The sequence below is a fragment of the Falco peregrinus genome, chromosome 6 (genome assembly GCF_023634155.1).
Source record: "Falco peregrinus isolate bFalPer1 chromosome 6, bFalPer1.pri, whole genome shotgun sequence".
In the NCBI taxonomy this organism is placed as follows: Eukaryota; Metazoa; Chordata; class Aves; order Falconiformes; family Falconidae; genus Falco; species Falco peregrinus.
The window spans coordinates 57,039,118-57,056,258 of record NC_073726.1 but is presented as its reverse complement, the minus strand read 5'-3'; positions in this window follow the sequence as shown (position 1 = coordinate 57,056,258).

Sequence of the window (17,141 nt, the reverse complement as noted above, 5' to 3'; positions counted from 1 at the left end):
CAGTCCGTTATATTTCTACCCAAGGCTCACGCTCTCGAGGAAAATTAGTTCACTGGTGGTTCAATTTATCTGAAGGATTTTAGCGTATCTAGAAAGTGCACTTCTTTGCTTTTGTAAAAGGTTCTTTGTAAAAGGTATCTTGTATGGTTGGGGGGGCAGGCAGTAGGAAGAAAATAACATTCTAAAGAGGAGGAGGAGGGAAAGCTAGGATTTCTCATTCAGCTGCAAGTAGGGCTACATGGACGCTCAGTGACCATTTTCTGACATTTGAGGAGGAGGTATCTAGTCCAGGTGCTAGAAGACCTATGAAAACTGGGTTGGCATTCTGTGTCTGGTCATTCAGTGGTATATTTTTGAAATGTATGTATGAAATGACTATATGCAACTTACCACAGTGGATAAATAAATAAATTCATATGGTTTTGCAGAAGGAAGAATTCAGCGTCCATTAGTTGTTTGTCTCTGGTTATCTTCCAGAGACATGGCGTGATTAGTGGCCTGGCAATTTGTGTATAAAAGCTAAAACCCTACTTATTTAGAGGGAGGGGCCTGACCTGTACCATGTACTGAAGGCCAAGGACTTGACATGACCAAAACAAGGTATCGCAGCAGAAACAGAGTGGGTACCAGGATGCGTTGGCAGTATTCTTCTGGTGTTGCATGGCCTTAACGTAGGATCAGCGGAGAATATTTGGTATCTTCCTTTTCACAATGGCAGCTGGCAACAGCACCAGTATTCATCACAAAGTGCCGCCTTCTCAGGGAACTTGTATGTTCTCTTGGGTGGGGAGCAAGTTTATAAATGTGCTAACTGCACATTATAGTACCAGTTCCCTTCAGGAAATTGTGCGGCCGTTAGTGATCTGAAAGATGGCAATGGAAGAAATGGCAACCTCTTACTCGGCCTCCTTCCTGCTGTGTGTTGGGGGGGACCTGCTGACCTTAGGACTTCAAATGCATTTCTACTCGTTTTTGTTACTCCTGGCTAACCAGATCCACAGAAGAGTGGGGAATGGATTTGTCTCCTGTTTGGTTTGTTAAGTGCTGTGTAGCAACAACTGGAGTGCCTTAGCTGAGAAATGTGCAAGAGTTGCATCCACCAAACTCTTCTCAGGCTTTGCTTGCTGTTGATTGCGGTTGTTGGCTAGGCATGGCCTTTGAGAAAACTTTTTAAGTGTCTTATGTGTCTTTCAGGTGATACAATTCTGAGAAGACTGTTGAGCTTTGAGAGGCTCTGGCTGTGGGGCGACCAGGTTGCAAAAGTGGTTTCAGCTGCTACTTGCCCCTGAATTCCCCTTCAGGCATCCCATGGCACTGTAGCCCGGTGTGACTGTTCAAGCAAGAAGGAATGGAGGTGACTGAAGAGCAGGCGAGCGCCTTCTCTGCTGACGTGCAAAGCTGGGAGGCAGCCTGCTGCGGTGCCTGGGGAAGCAGCAGGACCTGCAACAGGGTGGAAGTCCCAGCTTATAGATATGGGTCAGATGTTGCTGGAGATCCTGTGTATAAAGGAGACCCACCAGCCAGCATAGCCCGTGCCCGCAGTATGACACTGAAGTTCCTCTCCTGTCCTGGAAGCAGGGGACAGAGTGGGGCTAGAGATGCCATTTTGTAGAGGCTTTGGAGCAAGAGGCTGTTATCTGCCCTGCCCCAGTTGTCCAGCCTGTCATGCTGGGAGGGGAGGTGGGAAGGGAGATCCGTGAACACCTGAGCAGGCTTCTGAGGACTGAGGGACACGGAAGGGAATTGGGAGCAAGCCGAGTGTGAGGAGTCGAGCCACTACCTGGCGGTAAAGGTAAGGTAGACTTGGGTGGTGTGTCCCTGGAAAATAATTGCCAAAGGGCACTGTGGGACCAGCCTTCCTCCCCTCTGGAAAGGGGAGGAGGCAGAAAAGGCTGGCTTGGGCGGTAGCTAGGCAGAGTAGAGTGGAAAGGTGCTGGCAATATTCCAAATGTGGCAAGAGGCGAGTTCACGTACCTTACCCCTCTTGTGCTTGATCGCAAGTTTATGGTCAAAACCGGCTTTTGAATGCTTTAATCCTGAAACATGCTTCCAGCTTGCAAGAGCGGGCTCAGCACCCCACCCCTGGTTGAACCCAGGAGCAGCAACCCTTTGAGCCAGATTGTGTGCGTGTTCCATGGTGGCAGTGTGGTGGCAACAGGCCACACACCTGCCCAGCTCAGCTCCAGGCTTCGTGCTGGGGTGCATCCCGTGCCACAGTGCTTCTCCGCCTGCTTGGGCTTGAGGCGTTGCCTGTAGCTCCCGAACAGCAGCTGCCCCAGCCTTTGTCAGCAGTCAGCCAAGGCGTTCATTTTGTCCTGCAGGTTGTGTATTTGCTTCCAAGGCTTTAAATGCTATCTATAAATGTAAAACACATAATTTGAGGGGAAACAGCCTCCTCACGTTCTCCTAGATCCACATACTGCCTCAATCCAGCAAGCAATGGGTGCTCCAGTGTCCTGCCTGCAGCCCAGGAGAAGGTGCCGTTTCCAAATCCTCCTCACCCCGCAGGTAAGGCTGGCTTCACCAAGCTGCAAAACTACTGCAGGACACGAGGTCTGGGGACCTGCTGCACGTCCCTTCTCGGCAACCGGGAACTGCCACATGCTGCAGCGCCAGCCCCGTCAGGCTGAGATCGGGACACTCGCAGAGCTTGGGACATGTGACTATGAGTAGCTTTTGAATAATGAGCCTTATAGGATTTATTTAAAGAACGGTGTGCCCATGTTTGTATAAAGAGACCCTTATTGTTACTTGAGGATGTACTAAATCCTTGAACGGGTGACATAGGGAGTGTGCTAATTGTCCATGCGGGAGATATGTTAATATCGTTAACTTGAAGATGTACTAAATCCTGGAGTGGGTGACATAGGGAATGTGCTAATTGTCCAGGCGTGAGAGATGTTTGTGAGTTCACGGATACCTTAATGTCATCTGCCACAAGGACATGTCACTACTCTGCGCTACCGAAATGGCTCCTGGGAAGGGATGCATGTCGTGTTTGCCGTGGCGTGGCACTGTTTGGTGGGGAGGGTGGCCTCCCGCTCGGGCGGAAAGCTGGCGTCCATCGGAGCCCAGGGCTAGGGACAGAGCCCAGGGCTAGGAACAGAGCCCCTGGGGGGTGCTGCCTTCGGGCAGCGCTGCTGGAGGGTTCCGCTGCTCGCAGTCCCCGTTTTCCGAAGGAAAACTTGCTTTGTGTTTACGCTGCTTTCGAAGACAACCACAGGCACTGTGAGAAGCAGTGGCTGCGGGACCGGGGCTCGGGGCGGTGCGGCGCGGTGCTGCCGGGGGTGGCACCACCCCCGGCAGCACCGCGCCGCACCGCCCCGGCCCACCGAGCGTCCTTCCAACGGTCGCCGCCAGGTGGCGCTGCGGCAGCGCGCACCGCACGGACCCGCCGGCGACTGGGGTCCCGTCAACGCTCCCGCTGAGGGACCTGACGGCTCCCCGCAGCCCTAACCGGGACCCCCGCCCCAGGGCAGCTCTGCCCCGGCGCTGGGGACACACACACACACACACATGGAACACGCAAAACTCGCTGGTGCGCCGGTCAGAGGGCTGAGGATCTCTGTCGTGGCTCTGTGGGCTCCGTGCCACTTGAAAACGTAAGGGGCTGGGACTTTTCCCTCCTGTCCTTCCCATCTGCACGCACCACAGCGAAGTGCCCAAGTCAAGGCACACAGGGAGCACCCCGGGTCTGCCCTGGCCACCCCGGCCTGCAGGCACCCTCTCAGTTCCTGTGGGGAAGCTCCAGAGAAGCTTGAAGACGGGAACGCGGCAGAGGGAGCGAGTGGGAGAGGGAGAAGGTGGCTCCAGCTTTCCCCGAGCTCCTCCAACAGGGAAAATACAGCCAAGGAGTCCCAGAAGGGCATTGCTTCCCGCAACTCGAGCTCCCAGGTTGTCCCCACGCACCATGCCTGAGGAAAATGCCCTCCTGGCTCCAGAGCTCCTGAGCAAGGCAACCCAACATGCCCAAAACATGACTAAGAAGAGCAGGAGTGGCCCCATTCCTCCTCCCTGCCTCACCCTGACCCTGCGGCTAACCCTGGCCGGAGAGCTTGCAGAGATGAAGGAAATGAAAGAATTTCTTAAAAACCCAGAAGGAAAAGAGGTGACCTCTTCCTTGCCTCATCAAAGATCTGGGAGGATCCTGAAGCAGAAGATTAATAATATGCAACCTAATGAGGATGCAACACACTGAGGTTTCAGCTCTGTACCAAGCCCTCCGGGCACCAGCTCGGGGACATGATTTGCAAGCTTTATTTCAGACCTGTGTATGGCTTATTCTGGGCTCCCTCCCCTCCTGCCGTGCAGTGACTACCAGCCGGCTGGATCTTTTACCAAATTAGGCTTCTTCTGCCCACCTTCCAGCCTGACAAGCTGTTGCAGAAGTTTATACCATGGCTGGCTAGGAACTTCTTTCTAATTTTAAGTCTAAATATGTTTGTGATCCAGATGAGCTTCTAGGAGAACAAATTAGACTTTTGCCCTAGCATGCATTTATGATGAATGGATCCTATTCCCCCTCAACCTCTTCTGTTTTAAACAAGTTGCACACTTACAATGACTGCTCATAAGCCACTTCTGTACGTGCTGCAGGTCAGCTCCATCCTTCCTGAGGAGGGATGTCTGGTGCAGCATCTACCATGGCGGGTGAAGTGGTATCTCATACTTGTTGGTCCCTCCAGGCAATTCTTTGATGGACATGCCCTTGAACTGAGTGCCTTTCTATTCAGAGAGCTAAAGTGGCACCACTTGGGCAGTGTCCACCCACTGCCTGTCGTCTTCCATTGCCCAGGCTTGAGGGGTGCCTGTCTTACAGCATTCTGGGGCAAAACACTGCCTGTTTTGACAACTTTCCTTTCCCCGTCACCAGCACTGCCTCTGTCCTAGCCAGCTCCCCACCTGCCCTGCCCCTCTCCTGCCAGTCCCTGTGCCGGCAGCATTCAGTGGGAGAAGCGACATTGTGCAGTCCCCTGATCCACACCATCTGTCTCTTGCCCTTGCTCTGATGGACAGGGTGCTCCTGGGGTATCACATTTATGTAGGAGAAGGTAGGTTTTTTCCTCCTCGAGATCCCTTCCGCTCTGCTCTGAGGAACTGCAATAACCCTGTGGCTCAAGGAGGAGGGAGCGACCTTTCTAAAGTTACAGGGAGAGGCTGGGGGGAGGAAAGGGGCACTGCAGGCCCTGCCAGCAAGCAGGGCCATGGGAGGTGAAGGAGACGGTGTCAGGGGATTGCTGATGGGTAAAGAGGGCTGGGAAAGGACGTGTCCTCCAGGTACCACCAGCCCCGTGCTAAGGCGCTGCATGTCTCTCTGTGGGAAAAGCATTGCTCAGCACCAATCTGGCAGAGCCCAGCAGTACCGGTTGCCCCCACGGGCTGGACATCCACATAGCTTGGCTGGGGCTGTGGGGAAAAGCTGGAGAAGGAGGGAGGGGGGGAGATTTAAAAATAGTACCCTTCTCGATTTTGCAGCTGTCATTCATGGTACGTAAGTGAGCCTGAGGCCTCCCAGCTCCTGCACACACTACGCCTTACGTAATGGGAGACATGTGGGCATTGCTTCAGGCTGGGAACAGGCAGGGACGTGTGACATTTATGCTGCTCTGCCAAAGCCAACGAGCAGCTCCCAGTGCCTGGGCCCTGGAAGCAGCCTGCGGGCTGGGGAAGGCAGCGTGTGGCTGGCAGGGGCAACCCAGCCCCAGCCACGGGTTGGGGAGGAGGCGAGGGAGAGCACGGCGCAACCCGAAGGCGAAGGCTGGCCTCTCAGTGCGGGCTGCTGGCAGGAGCTGCGGAGCCGCTGCAGGGCTTCTGGGGCAAAGGGCTGTGGGAAGGGGTTGGGGGCTGTGGGGAGGGCTGTGGGACATGCCACAGTAGGAGGGCTGTGGGACAAGCCACAGTAGGTCCCCAGGGGGGACGGTTTGCTAGAGGGGAAGATGTGGCCACAGGCAGTGGAGGAGGAGGGGTGCAGAGGTGACACCAGGAGGAAGACGGGGGTTGCAGAGCAGCTCCCCAGGAGGATTAGAAACTGGGGAGAGTGGGAGGACAGGTCTAGAGGAGGAGGAGAGGGACAGGCGGTACAGGGAGGGACAGTGCTGAGGGGAGCTGATGTGAGGAGGGGGGCTGAGTGGATGGGGAGAGTTTTGAAAGGGTGAGAAGGTTACACCAAATGGGGGCTGGGGAGGTGAAGGATGATTCAAGTGCCTGAGGGAAAGGTGAGGGTCTGTCAGACCCGTCAGGATTGCCTATCCTTGTCTGCTTCCTCAGTGCTACAGGCCAAATGCTGCAAAGGGCAAAAGAACATTCCACGTCCTCCCGTGTCAGCTGCACTGGGCTCGGGCACTGCTCCCACATGCCTTTTCCCTACCTCCCTGAGCCTCCCCGGTTCCAAAAACTGCTGACTCGTGGAAATTTCAGACACAAGGGGCTGCGCATGTGGCAGCAGGTCAGGGGGACAGAGCTGGGCAGTGGTGGGGAGGCTGCCACTCTGCACCTGCGAGCCTCAGCCTCCCAGCCTATCTCATCTAGGAACACTTCCACCCCTCCCACCTTCTGGCCAGGAACTGAGCCATATGTCTGTTCGCTGTAGGATCCTCTCTTCTTCCAAAGATCACTGGCTTTCGTGCTTCATACGCCAGCAGCCAGACTGCCTTGGGTAAGGCATGAGTCATCGTGGTGTGGTTATTTAAAGTGTGTCTTCTGAGCGCTAGCCACGTGCCAGTGCTACGCAGGCTGAGACGGAAAGCGCAGTCAGATCCCAGGGTTCACACGCAGAGGGCTGGCCACTGGAAGAAGGGCTGAGACCCGGTCAGCTTCTCCTGGAGCAAAGGGACACCAGTGTGACATTTCTCCGCAGCCCCCCCGCTGGTGGGGAGAACAATGCAGCTCATCCCACTCCCAAACAATGCCGAGCTATTTCCATAGCCACAAGCCAACCGTGCTTCACAGGAGGTGACTGCTGTTGCCCAGGGCCTCAGCAGGCCTGCGGCTGGTTCATGAACCGGAGCCGCCGGGATGGTGCTGGGATGGTGCTTGGGATCTCCTGGTGCCAGAGCAGGAGCCAGAGTCCAACCCCGACACTTCAGGCAGCTGTGGACTTCTACCAGCTGTTGGGGAAATGGTTGTCTTAGGTAGTAAATATTTATGGCATATTATAACAACTCCCTGCTGTTTTCCATTAGGACTGACATCCCAGAGCAATGAGTAAGTCCCAGTGTATGTCCTCCCTGGCTCTGCATCACTCGGCTGGACCCGCTGCAAGGCCGCGGGCCTATGAATGAGTCCAGGCTCAGGGAAGTTCATTCTCCCCCTGCAGCCTGCTGGCACCGACTGAGGTCCCGGGCACATACTGCGCTTAGGCTGAGCCTCGCCACAGCCACCCCGGCCTGCCCCTCTGAGGAGAGGTAGTAACAAATGCCAGCCCTTCGCCTTGTGCCCTGGCAGGAGGTTTGAGGAGTTGCTGTTGGCCAAGCTGAGGCAAGACTGGGCATTTCTGGTGTCTCGAAAAGGAGGCGTCACTGGTGAGCGTGACATCTGCATTGGCAGTCAGCACGAGGAGCTGAGAAAGCAGAGCGGAGTTTTGCAGGGGCACCACATGTAGGCCAGCTAGATGGAAGACCTCAGCTGTGCCTGCTCATGAAAGTGCCCAGAGCAGGGGAAGCACCTGCAGTCTCCTCATCTGGGGCAGCAAAAGCACAGGGTTGCAGAGCACTGCATCTCACTGGTTGCAAAGCACTGAGCTGCCAGGATGCATCCACAACTTTCCCTTCCTTTGGACCGTGTCCCCTGTGGGACCGAAACTGCCTTTACCCAGAGCCTGGCCTCTTCTGCTGGATCTTGCGCATGCCTGGCCCTGCGTTAACCTCTCAGGGAATGTCTTTCACCAGGGTGCGATGACTCCTCGAGCCCACACAAGATCACTTTTCTCTCCTGTAACATATGTCATTTAGCTTCAAGGCATCACAAGAGTTATCAGGGAAGGTATTAGAGCTAATTGCTCATGAAGCATTTCCAGAAAAAAACAGGCTTCTCTTTTCCAAGACAGCAACAGCAGGAAAGAAATGTGCCAGATATGGGAGCTGTTGATCCCTTCATGCCCAGCTCCTTCCTGCCTCCATTTTCCGGCCTGTTGTCTCTCTTCCATCTCTCCCTTTGTGTTACTCCTTGATTTCTCCTCCCTCCATCTTTGCCTTCTAGGCTTAATTTTTCTCTTGGCTAGACTTTGATCTTTGAATTTCTTTTGCTCTGTCCTCTTCCTTGTTCTTTTCCCTCTCCCCCCACTGCCTCATGTCTCTCTCTCTTCATTCACCAGTCAGTGGCGGCCACCAAACAAAGCAGTGCCGGAGCTGTCAGTAAGAGCTCTCCAACTCCTACAAACCAGATTACAGCCCCAAACACCATTTCTACCCAGGACCGTGGGCGCCAAGCCCATCTGCAGCTCAAACCTCTCTCAGCTAAGCCCTCCTTCCCACGCAGCTCCACTATACTAGGCCTCCACTACTTACTGCTACAGCTGTAAAGGCCGGGACTGACACAGCAGGGGAGGGATCATAGCTCCTAAGACACACGCTTTGTGCACTAGCTCTCCCGTTAATCTGCATCAGGCCCTTAGAGGCTGCTGATGTTTATTGCCTGTTTCTTCTCTGCTACCCGAAGTCCATGTACTGCAGCCCCCTGCACACCTCGGGACCTTCACTGCGGTGATGGGATGCACTCAGGGGTATGTAGAGTCCACTCCGAGCCTGGCCTAGCCCCCAGCTAACAAGCACCAAGCTGTTCTTTTGGATCTTTCCCTTCGCTATGAAGTAGTTTCATCATCTTCATTAGAGAATCTGGAGGAGGCTCAGGACAGAGAGCAACAGTTGCAAAATGATACGTGAAGCATGAAGAAGTACTTATGTGAGGAACCGTGGAACTTCAGGATTCTGCTTCCCATTGATGATAGTGTTACCCTGATCTTAAGCAAGGCCACACTGAGCTATGAGCCTGTTGGCAAGCTGAGAGACATCTTGGGCCTGCCTGGTATTAGGGTAGAAAAAATGATGGTTGCTGGAAAAGGCACCAATCACTTGGGAGCCTGGGCCACTCTCTGTGGATGGCTCTGACCCAGTGCCCGGGCTTCGTGGTGGGTAGCCTGGAGCTGTTTCCAGGCGGGATGATAACGTGATACCTTGACGACGATGTCTGGTGAATTAAGTCCTGTGGTATTTTTGTAATAGCAGAGCTGTGAATTGCAGCTTCCCAGCTAAATTGCACTTGAGTAATGCTCTCATGACTTGACTATCTCCCCAACATTTTAATTAGTCATTTCTGTCTTCCCTACTGCAACACAGTATTAGTACAAAATTATTGTTATTAGTACAAAATGGCTGCCTTGACACCCACTGTCACAGAGGTCTTTTCAAGATAGGGCTGTATTTCAGCAGCAGCAGGTCATCTTGAAGGTGCTTTTGGAGCCATTGGGGGAAAAAAGCATCAACATAGGGGACACAGACCCAAAAGCAGACCTTTTGGCTCCTTTTCTTTGCAGCCCACTTAGGGGCTGACACCCAAGAGCCAAAATGCTGCCACTGAAGTCAACTCTGATATTGAGTGCAACAGAAGCAGAAGCAGGCCCTGGGGAAGGACAGCAATGACAAGAGCTGGGGGCTGAAAAGATGCAGAGGGTCCATGTATCCTAACTCTTCTGTGTGCGTAAGCAAGCAGAGCTGTGTCTGTATTCCTGCTTCATACAGAGCACTGCAGGAGCAGTTTGTACTCGTAGATAACAGCGTGGTGATCACAAAAACCTGCCTCCCTTTTGGCTTGAGCAATTAGCCTGTACTCAGTGTTTCCATTAGTAAGCGAAGTGAATGATGGCATTAGGTAGTTTGACATAATCCTGTTTGCCTACAAAGAATGTACAAACTCCTGCTTCTGTAAGCACAGCAGGAGTCAAACTGCATCAACAGCTTCTTTGGTTGTATAGCTCTAAGCCTCTTTTTAACCAGTTCTTCAACTTGCTTGGAAAAAATCTCCTCAAGCTCTTGTTGCGTGTCAAGTTGCACGTTCTTCTCTACACTGCCTCTACAATTCTACAGAGTTTCTACCACCATGCTTCAGGCTTTCCTCTTCTCGTTCCCAGCTTCCCTCCACAGCTTTGCTTTGGGGTCAGTAGTTCCTAAGAGCCTCAGCACAGGAATTCAGTAAGACAAAGCTGTCTTTCATTAGACAATTACATTGATGCCCCTCTATCATCGTGTTGCAAACCAGCGGTCATGGGTATGGTCACTCCAGTAATCCCAATATAATTTTGGACATCCTGGGAGGGGTGGCAGAGCCAAATGCAGCTGCAGCATCTTTAAAAGGCTGAAGGGTGATTTGGAGATTTCCACAAAGCAGGAATCCACCTTGCAAAACCCATCATCCCAGCTGGTCAGCAAAGACTGGTCTCAACAAGCTGTTCAGAATGAGCTCCTCTCCAGCCACTCTTCTGCAATCCTCGCATCTGCCACCTGCTCTGTCATTAGCTCTTGGGCCATAGCCAAAGACTGTGGCAACACCTGAACTGCTAATTGGGCTATTGCAGCAGCACTAACAGAGCTGGGACGCCTCTGCCGGCCAAGTCAACTGCTCCAAGATGTGTCAGTATGCAGCCGGCACTCTCGCTGTGCTTGAAGCCCTCGGCACTACAATGCAGCGATGAGCTCCCACAGCTATGTGTCGTGCAGATATTTTTGCAAATGCTGTTTTGTTGCATGGAGGGCAGCCATTGCCAGACAGACAAGGCATGTGTGGGAAGTGGAGAAGACCGGGAGGAGCTGTGGAGGGGGAAAAAGGGGGATCAGCTGATCACAGGTAAATGACACAGGGGGAATGGGTCCAGCAGGAGGCAAAGGTGCTATAAGGAGACATATGGCTTCTCACTGGTGGCAGAACTCTCCCTTGCACCCTCCTGCTGGCTGCTTTTTGCTCCCAGGATCAGGCCACAGCATTTAGGGTAAATAATCCCTTGGAGCAATGAAGATAGAGAGGCAAGGGAAAGAAGGCTGGGGCTCTAGAGAAGGGTGCTTCCCAAGTTCCCCAGGTGGATGAGCTCCCACCTGGGAAATACCAGCATCCATGGTGGCACCAGCTGGTATCATAGCCAGAGAGTTGGGGAACCCTTCCACACTCTTGGGGTCTTCCTACAGCCTCTGGCAGCAGATGCGTGTAATGACAAACATTATAGAGATGCAGTTGCATCCGTTCACCTTCCTTTCCAGTTCGCTTGGTGAAGAGCATCTGCAAGGCAGAGCAGACAAACTCAGCTGCGGGCCAGCAGGAGCGTTTAACTCCCTGAGGTCCAACCTGCTTTGCTCGGCAAGGTGTGAAGAGGCCGGCATACGCCCAGCACAAGCAAATACTTTGGGAGGACAGGCTCCAGGCAGGAGTGAAGCTAGCTGTGCCCCTGGGCAGGAGGCTTTTGAGTGGCTGGGAGGTGGAGAGCCATGGCCCTGCAGCCTGCTTTGCCAGTGGCAGAGCCTGGGAAGTCAGCCACTGCCACTACAAGGTGAGTAACATTCTGCCAAGTGACAATTACCTCCAGGAGGAATCGTGGCTCCCTCTAGGAGCAGCTGTTACTAATTCCCCTCCCAAGATCTTCAGGTGAAGAGGGTGACAGGAGGAGAGGAAAAGCTCCCTGTGCATCCAGCTGGCAGGGCAGTGGCACAGCCTGTGATGGGGACCATTTTCTGTCTGCAGACCTTACAGAGAGGGGGCAAAATTAAAGAGAGTAAATGGGGGCCCTTCTTGCTAATCATACTTTCCTCAACAGAGCTGTATCACAGAAAAATACCTGGGGAAGATTTTTAATTTGTGACATCATAGCCAGTTCCCTGTACCTAATTCTGTTGAGGTCAACAAGCCTCACGGGATAAAATCAGTGGGGCTTTTCAATCAGGCAAACACATCAACACCCCCTTTTACCTCCCAAGCTGTGGAAACCAAAAGGCACCTTCAGCCACCTGCGGGAAGCTTTGCTGCACCATTGAGGCAACATTGAGACTTCTCCGGTGTGATGCTGTGGGCTTGCTTTTGTGGCTCGCTCAGGATAACGTGCAACTCCCACCAGCTCTTGCAGCCCTACGTGGGCAGAGCAGCTCTGGGGAAGACACTTGCACAACTTTGCAGGACGCACCAGGTATGTTAAAGGAAGGTGTCCAGCCCCAACTGGTTCTGGGCTATGCAGATCTACAGGCCAGGCAAGAGAAAGGTCAGCACACAGTTACTAACACAAACCTCCACTTCCTAGCGATGCTTTGCAGATTACTGTTGTGGTCCTCAGAAGACCTCGTTCAACCAGTTCATCCTGCTTTCCAAGACAGCTCAGTCACAGGGGTCAGAGATCAATCGGGTGCTGCTGGAAGAGCCGTGGGTCCCTGCAGCAGCTCTTAGCAGTTACTCAGCATGTTCAGAGGAGTCAGCACACAGGTCTCAGGCACGCCACAATATAAAACACTGGGGCCAAGGATGGATGGAATCAGGTCCTTTCATAGCATTTTAAGGTGCACATTGAGAAGCTTGGAGTTTTTCCTTAAAAATATAAAGCAGGAAAATCTCCTTAACTATGATGTTATCTGTGCGCTGAATATGTATGTGACAAAGAGATGTGGTCAGTGGCTTTCTCTTGCAATAAGTACCAGTCTAATATGACTTTGACAGGGTACCTGCTGGTTAGATGCTGTATTACTCTCTGCTTCCTATGGAGCTGTTGCAGTCCCCACTATCACCTCTGTAACCATTGACTTTGGGAAGGTTTCTACTTATGTGCACTGGTGGTCTAAAAATTCCCAGAACAAGTATCTCCATGGAGGAATATAGTATTTTTCAAAGAACACTGTGCCTTTGGAGAAGGGAATAACTCCAAGCTTAAAAATAAAGTCTTATCAGAATAAAATAATCCTTCTTAGCTGGCTTTGTGTCAACAAAGTTAGTCTCAGTGGCCAAGTTTCTAGTTTGAAGGACCAAGTGAGGTCTCTCTTGCATGGTTTTATATACTTGATCTGTGCTATGATTTATGAACTGCAATATAGGAAAGTTCCTTTGCTTATGTTTCCAAAAATCAGCAATTTGTGGTTCCCCGTGCTGACGTGTTAGCACTTAAGCTGTAGGTTATAGCATTCAGTGCCCTGTCCAACAGTGACGGCTTACGTAGCGAGACTGCTTTCCTCGGCAGTGCTGGGCACCTTCGGCTCTGCCTCCCAGCATCACAGCCCACCTGTGCCTTTCGGGGTTTATTTTCTTGGATCCTATTTTTGTCTGGGTTTGTCAAGCCCTGTCCCTTCCCCAGTGGATGGCTGGCAATGGCATGGCTGCAAGAGATAAGTTGTCCTCCTGCAGTGTGTTTGCATCCTGTCCCTCCACATCATCTCCTTTCCCATTTGGAGCAGCTCCCGGCGCTGGTGGGATCAGCATGAGGTGGCAGGAGACCGATGGGTGCTAGTCCCGGCGCTCATGCTCCCTGTGTGGTGAAGCCATGGCCTCTCCCTGAGTTTTGGTGTCTCCCTGTCTGTGCTGGAGGCAATGACAGTGATGTGCTTGGGCACCCTGTGACAGCTGGCAGTGTCCCCAGAGAGGACCCACTGTGCCAGGACCAGCCCAGAGGGAGAGTCAGATGATTGTGTGTGTGACAAGCAGGGAGCCAGGCAGGGACAGGGAGGTTACGCTGGGCTGTGCCGGCCAGGAAGGAGACCTACACAGCTGCCACGCATGCTGGGTCACCGGGAACATGCACCGTTTCACCGGCTGGTGAAGAGGGGAGTTCCAGCCTCCCTCACCTTCCTGAGATGTTTGCACCTGTGTGTAAACACCTCAGATGTCCCCAGGGGTGTTGTCCTCCTTCCCTCTGCTCCTCAGTCCTTCCCTGGCTCATGGTCATGGTATTCCAGACACCTCTGCTGCTCCTCCCCCTCGTGTTCTACGCTGTGCTGCCAGTCTGTTCCCCCAACGATGCAAACACCAGTGCTCCCCTGGCAGGTGGGGTCTCTGGTTCCCTCCTGGTTTTCCTCTGTGCCCACGGCCCCTCACTTGCCCCATGCATTGTGTGTGGCTCCACGGGTGATGCCAATACGTCCTCCTGGCTGTGGCTGGGCACAGGCAGGGATGGAGGGTGACCCCAGTAGATATTGGAAAGGCGACCAAGGCCTGCTGTGATGTTGCTCAGGCCTCTGTGGGAGCCCAGAGCAGCACATGTTGACACTGAGCCTGACCGCAGGAAGATCGGGAAATGCAAAATCACCTGTTGCTGAGGGAAGCTGGACTTGGCCCTTGCATGAATTTTCCGAGCTCTGCAACCGAGGCCCATGAAAGCAGTATTTCCTGCTGCGGCAACATCGCCCATTGCTCTCCCTACACATCACTTTGTGTGGGTCATTTTGGGTTTGGTTTTGGTTTTTGTTTTTGTTTTTTTTTCCCCAATGAAAGCCCCAGCTGCACTTACAAGCAGTTTCTGGCTGATTCACTCGAAGGAAAACTTTGTCCTTGGTGGAAACACCCTGCCAAGTGGGAGGGACACACTCCCTCCTGCAGATCTGCTTCCTTCAGCAGTCAGGCTGCACCGGTGGCATGGCAGGCTGTGCGAGGCCAACAAAAATAGGCAAGAAAACCCTTCAAGTAGGTCTCTGCAACTGCGGAATAACACGGGGACCACAAATGCCTCCTCAGCATTGGGGGAAGAGGGAGCAAGTTCCCTTACGCCTCCACCTGCACCATTCCCTGCCCTTAAAGCGAAGTGTCAAAAGTTGGCTCTGAACCTTCTTTGCAGAGATTTCCTTTTCCTAACCTGCTGCTGTGTCTCTGAGGGATTCTTGGGGACAAAAAATAAAATAGCCTGTTCCCGTTCCCCTCCCCCACCCCACCCCCACCTCCAGCACATGCACTTACCATGCTGGACTCACCTTTGCCACTGGCAATGGCCAAGCACAAATTGGCCCCTCACTGACCGGTATGACTCAAAAGCACCATGTGTGCTGGCCAGGGCTTCCCCTTCACCGGCGTATCTTGGGGCTGGGGGCTGCAAGCTTCATTCTTCAGCAGCTTTATAAAAAGCAGAGCAGGTTTCTGGAGGTGGCAATGCAGGCAGCAGCAGGGGGACAGCGAAAGAACAGTTCTGCAAGAGCCGGGGCAAATGTGTTCCCAGCCATGTTTGAATTGGAGCCCAGCCATAGAAACTGAAGGAAAAAGCACAAGGCTTGGGAGGCAGCTAACCTTGGCCACAGCCTGCCTCCGGGCTGCCTGCTCCGGCTGAGGATGCATGTGGGGTGGAAAGACCCGGCCACCCCTCCGCCACAGTGCCATCAGCCTTGCCCCTCACAGGCGCCGGGGCCGCAGGCAGCACCCAGGGCCGCTGCCACGTGAGCAGGGAGCAGGTGGCATTGGCAGGAGCACTCCTCAGGGATGCCAAGGACTCAGCAGGTCCCGGCCCTCCCACCGGCAGTGTTTTTCCACCTCTCGGTCCTGGCACGTCAGCAAGCGCTGAGGCAGGGGAGGCACCCGCTGTTGGTGGTGTTTGCACCGTGTTGTTCAATCCCAATAATCCCAAATCTCCAGAAGCCTTTGGGGCAGTGGGAGATGCTCTCCCGCCGGAGCAAACTCAGGCTCTTTTGCTGGGCCTGTACGTAAGACAGCCCAGGGCACAGCTGCCTTACTGCCAGTTACTCACACTTGCGTAAGGCCCCCCCGCCCCCACCCCCCAGAACAGCCCCGTTTGTGTCAGAAACTGCTGCTGTCCCAGACTGCAAAGGCCAAGGCTGAAGCGTGGCATCTTCTACCCAAGTTGTCTCCTCCTTTCAGGTAGCAGCCGATCTGCTCAGTGACTCAAGCTGTGAGTTCCCTCTTAATAACGCAGTCCCCTGTGACGATTGTCTGGCCACCACCCCCGTGCCCCTCACACTGGAGGTTTCAGGAAACAAGTCCCGTCTTCTTGCTGTGCCTTGCTGGAGGACCCAACCTGCGGACCAGCTGGGGCACTGCCCAAACACACGGCAAATGTCCCCACGGCCAGGTGCCACCCCGCACCAGCCGAGCGCAGGGCTCCAGCACCTTTCCTCTCCGAAGGCTGACGGAGGGCCAATGCCTGTCCCTGCGCACAGCTTCCAGGTGGGTGTTTCACCTCCCCACACCCTTCAGGCTCCCCGAGACAGCACAGGGGCAAATGGCTCAGTAGGAACGCGGCTATACTAAGCCTTTTCTCTAGTCGCTGCAAACTAACTGCAGGGCCTACTGCTCAGAGTACCTGCGCCCGTGAAGGGAAAGGCTCCGTGCCTCCCTGCGTCACAGCCCAGCAAATGCAGGGCAAGGATCAGGATGGCACATACTCATCCTTGATTTTCCATTTCCAGAAACATGTCTAAGGGCAACTGTTTGTGCATGCTTTAGATAAATGATTACAAGGGGGTTGAGACACAAAGGGGAAAAAAATAGTTTTGTTGCTTAGCAGAGTGTGACAGTCACGTGGCATGCAGCAGGCACGAGCAGCAGCCCAGCTCCCAGGGCTCGCAAAGCCAAGGGCAAAGCAGCACGAGCTCTTCCAGGAAGAAATTCAGGCTAGATGGGCTGAGGGGGCGTGGGCAAGTATAGCTAGCGAGAGCCAGCAGCCAGTATCAACTCCACGTTTGGTTTCCTCAAGTACATTCACAGCAGCTCCCTTCAACAGCTTTTTAAGGAGGCAGTGTGGGGAGCTGCAAGCCTCCCCTTGAGCAGGAGGCAGCAGGAACACAGAGGGTCTGAGGAAGCTGGGTCACACAGCCATTCAGCACATGTGGGCCGAGACAGGCATTTCAGCATCTTCCTCTGCACAGAGGGGCCATCTCATCTTGTTTTGCTAAAAAGCTGCAGTTCCCTCTGACAGAAATTCTGATTAAAGCTGAGCAACAAGAGGTTAGAAAGAAAAATCAGACCATCATAGCTGCTTTTCTCATATCCAGCCTCGAGCCCACCCTGCTACGAGAAGTCACCTTGGATGAACATTCACAGTAGGGAGGATATGCACACGCATCTTGAGGCTTCCTTTACTTATCAAGTACTTGAGATACCCCAGGATAAACCCAAACTGGTTTCGGCAGAGAAACCAACCCCCCCACAGCACCCCTTCTGCAGAAACCGTCGCCCAAGGAAGGCCTCCT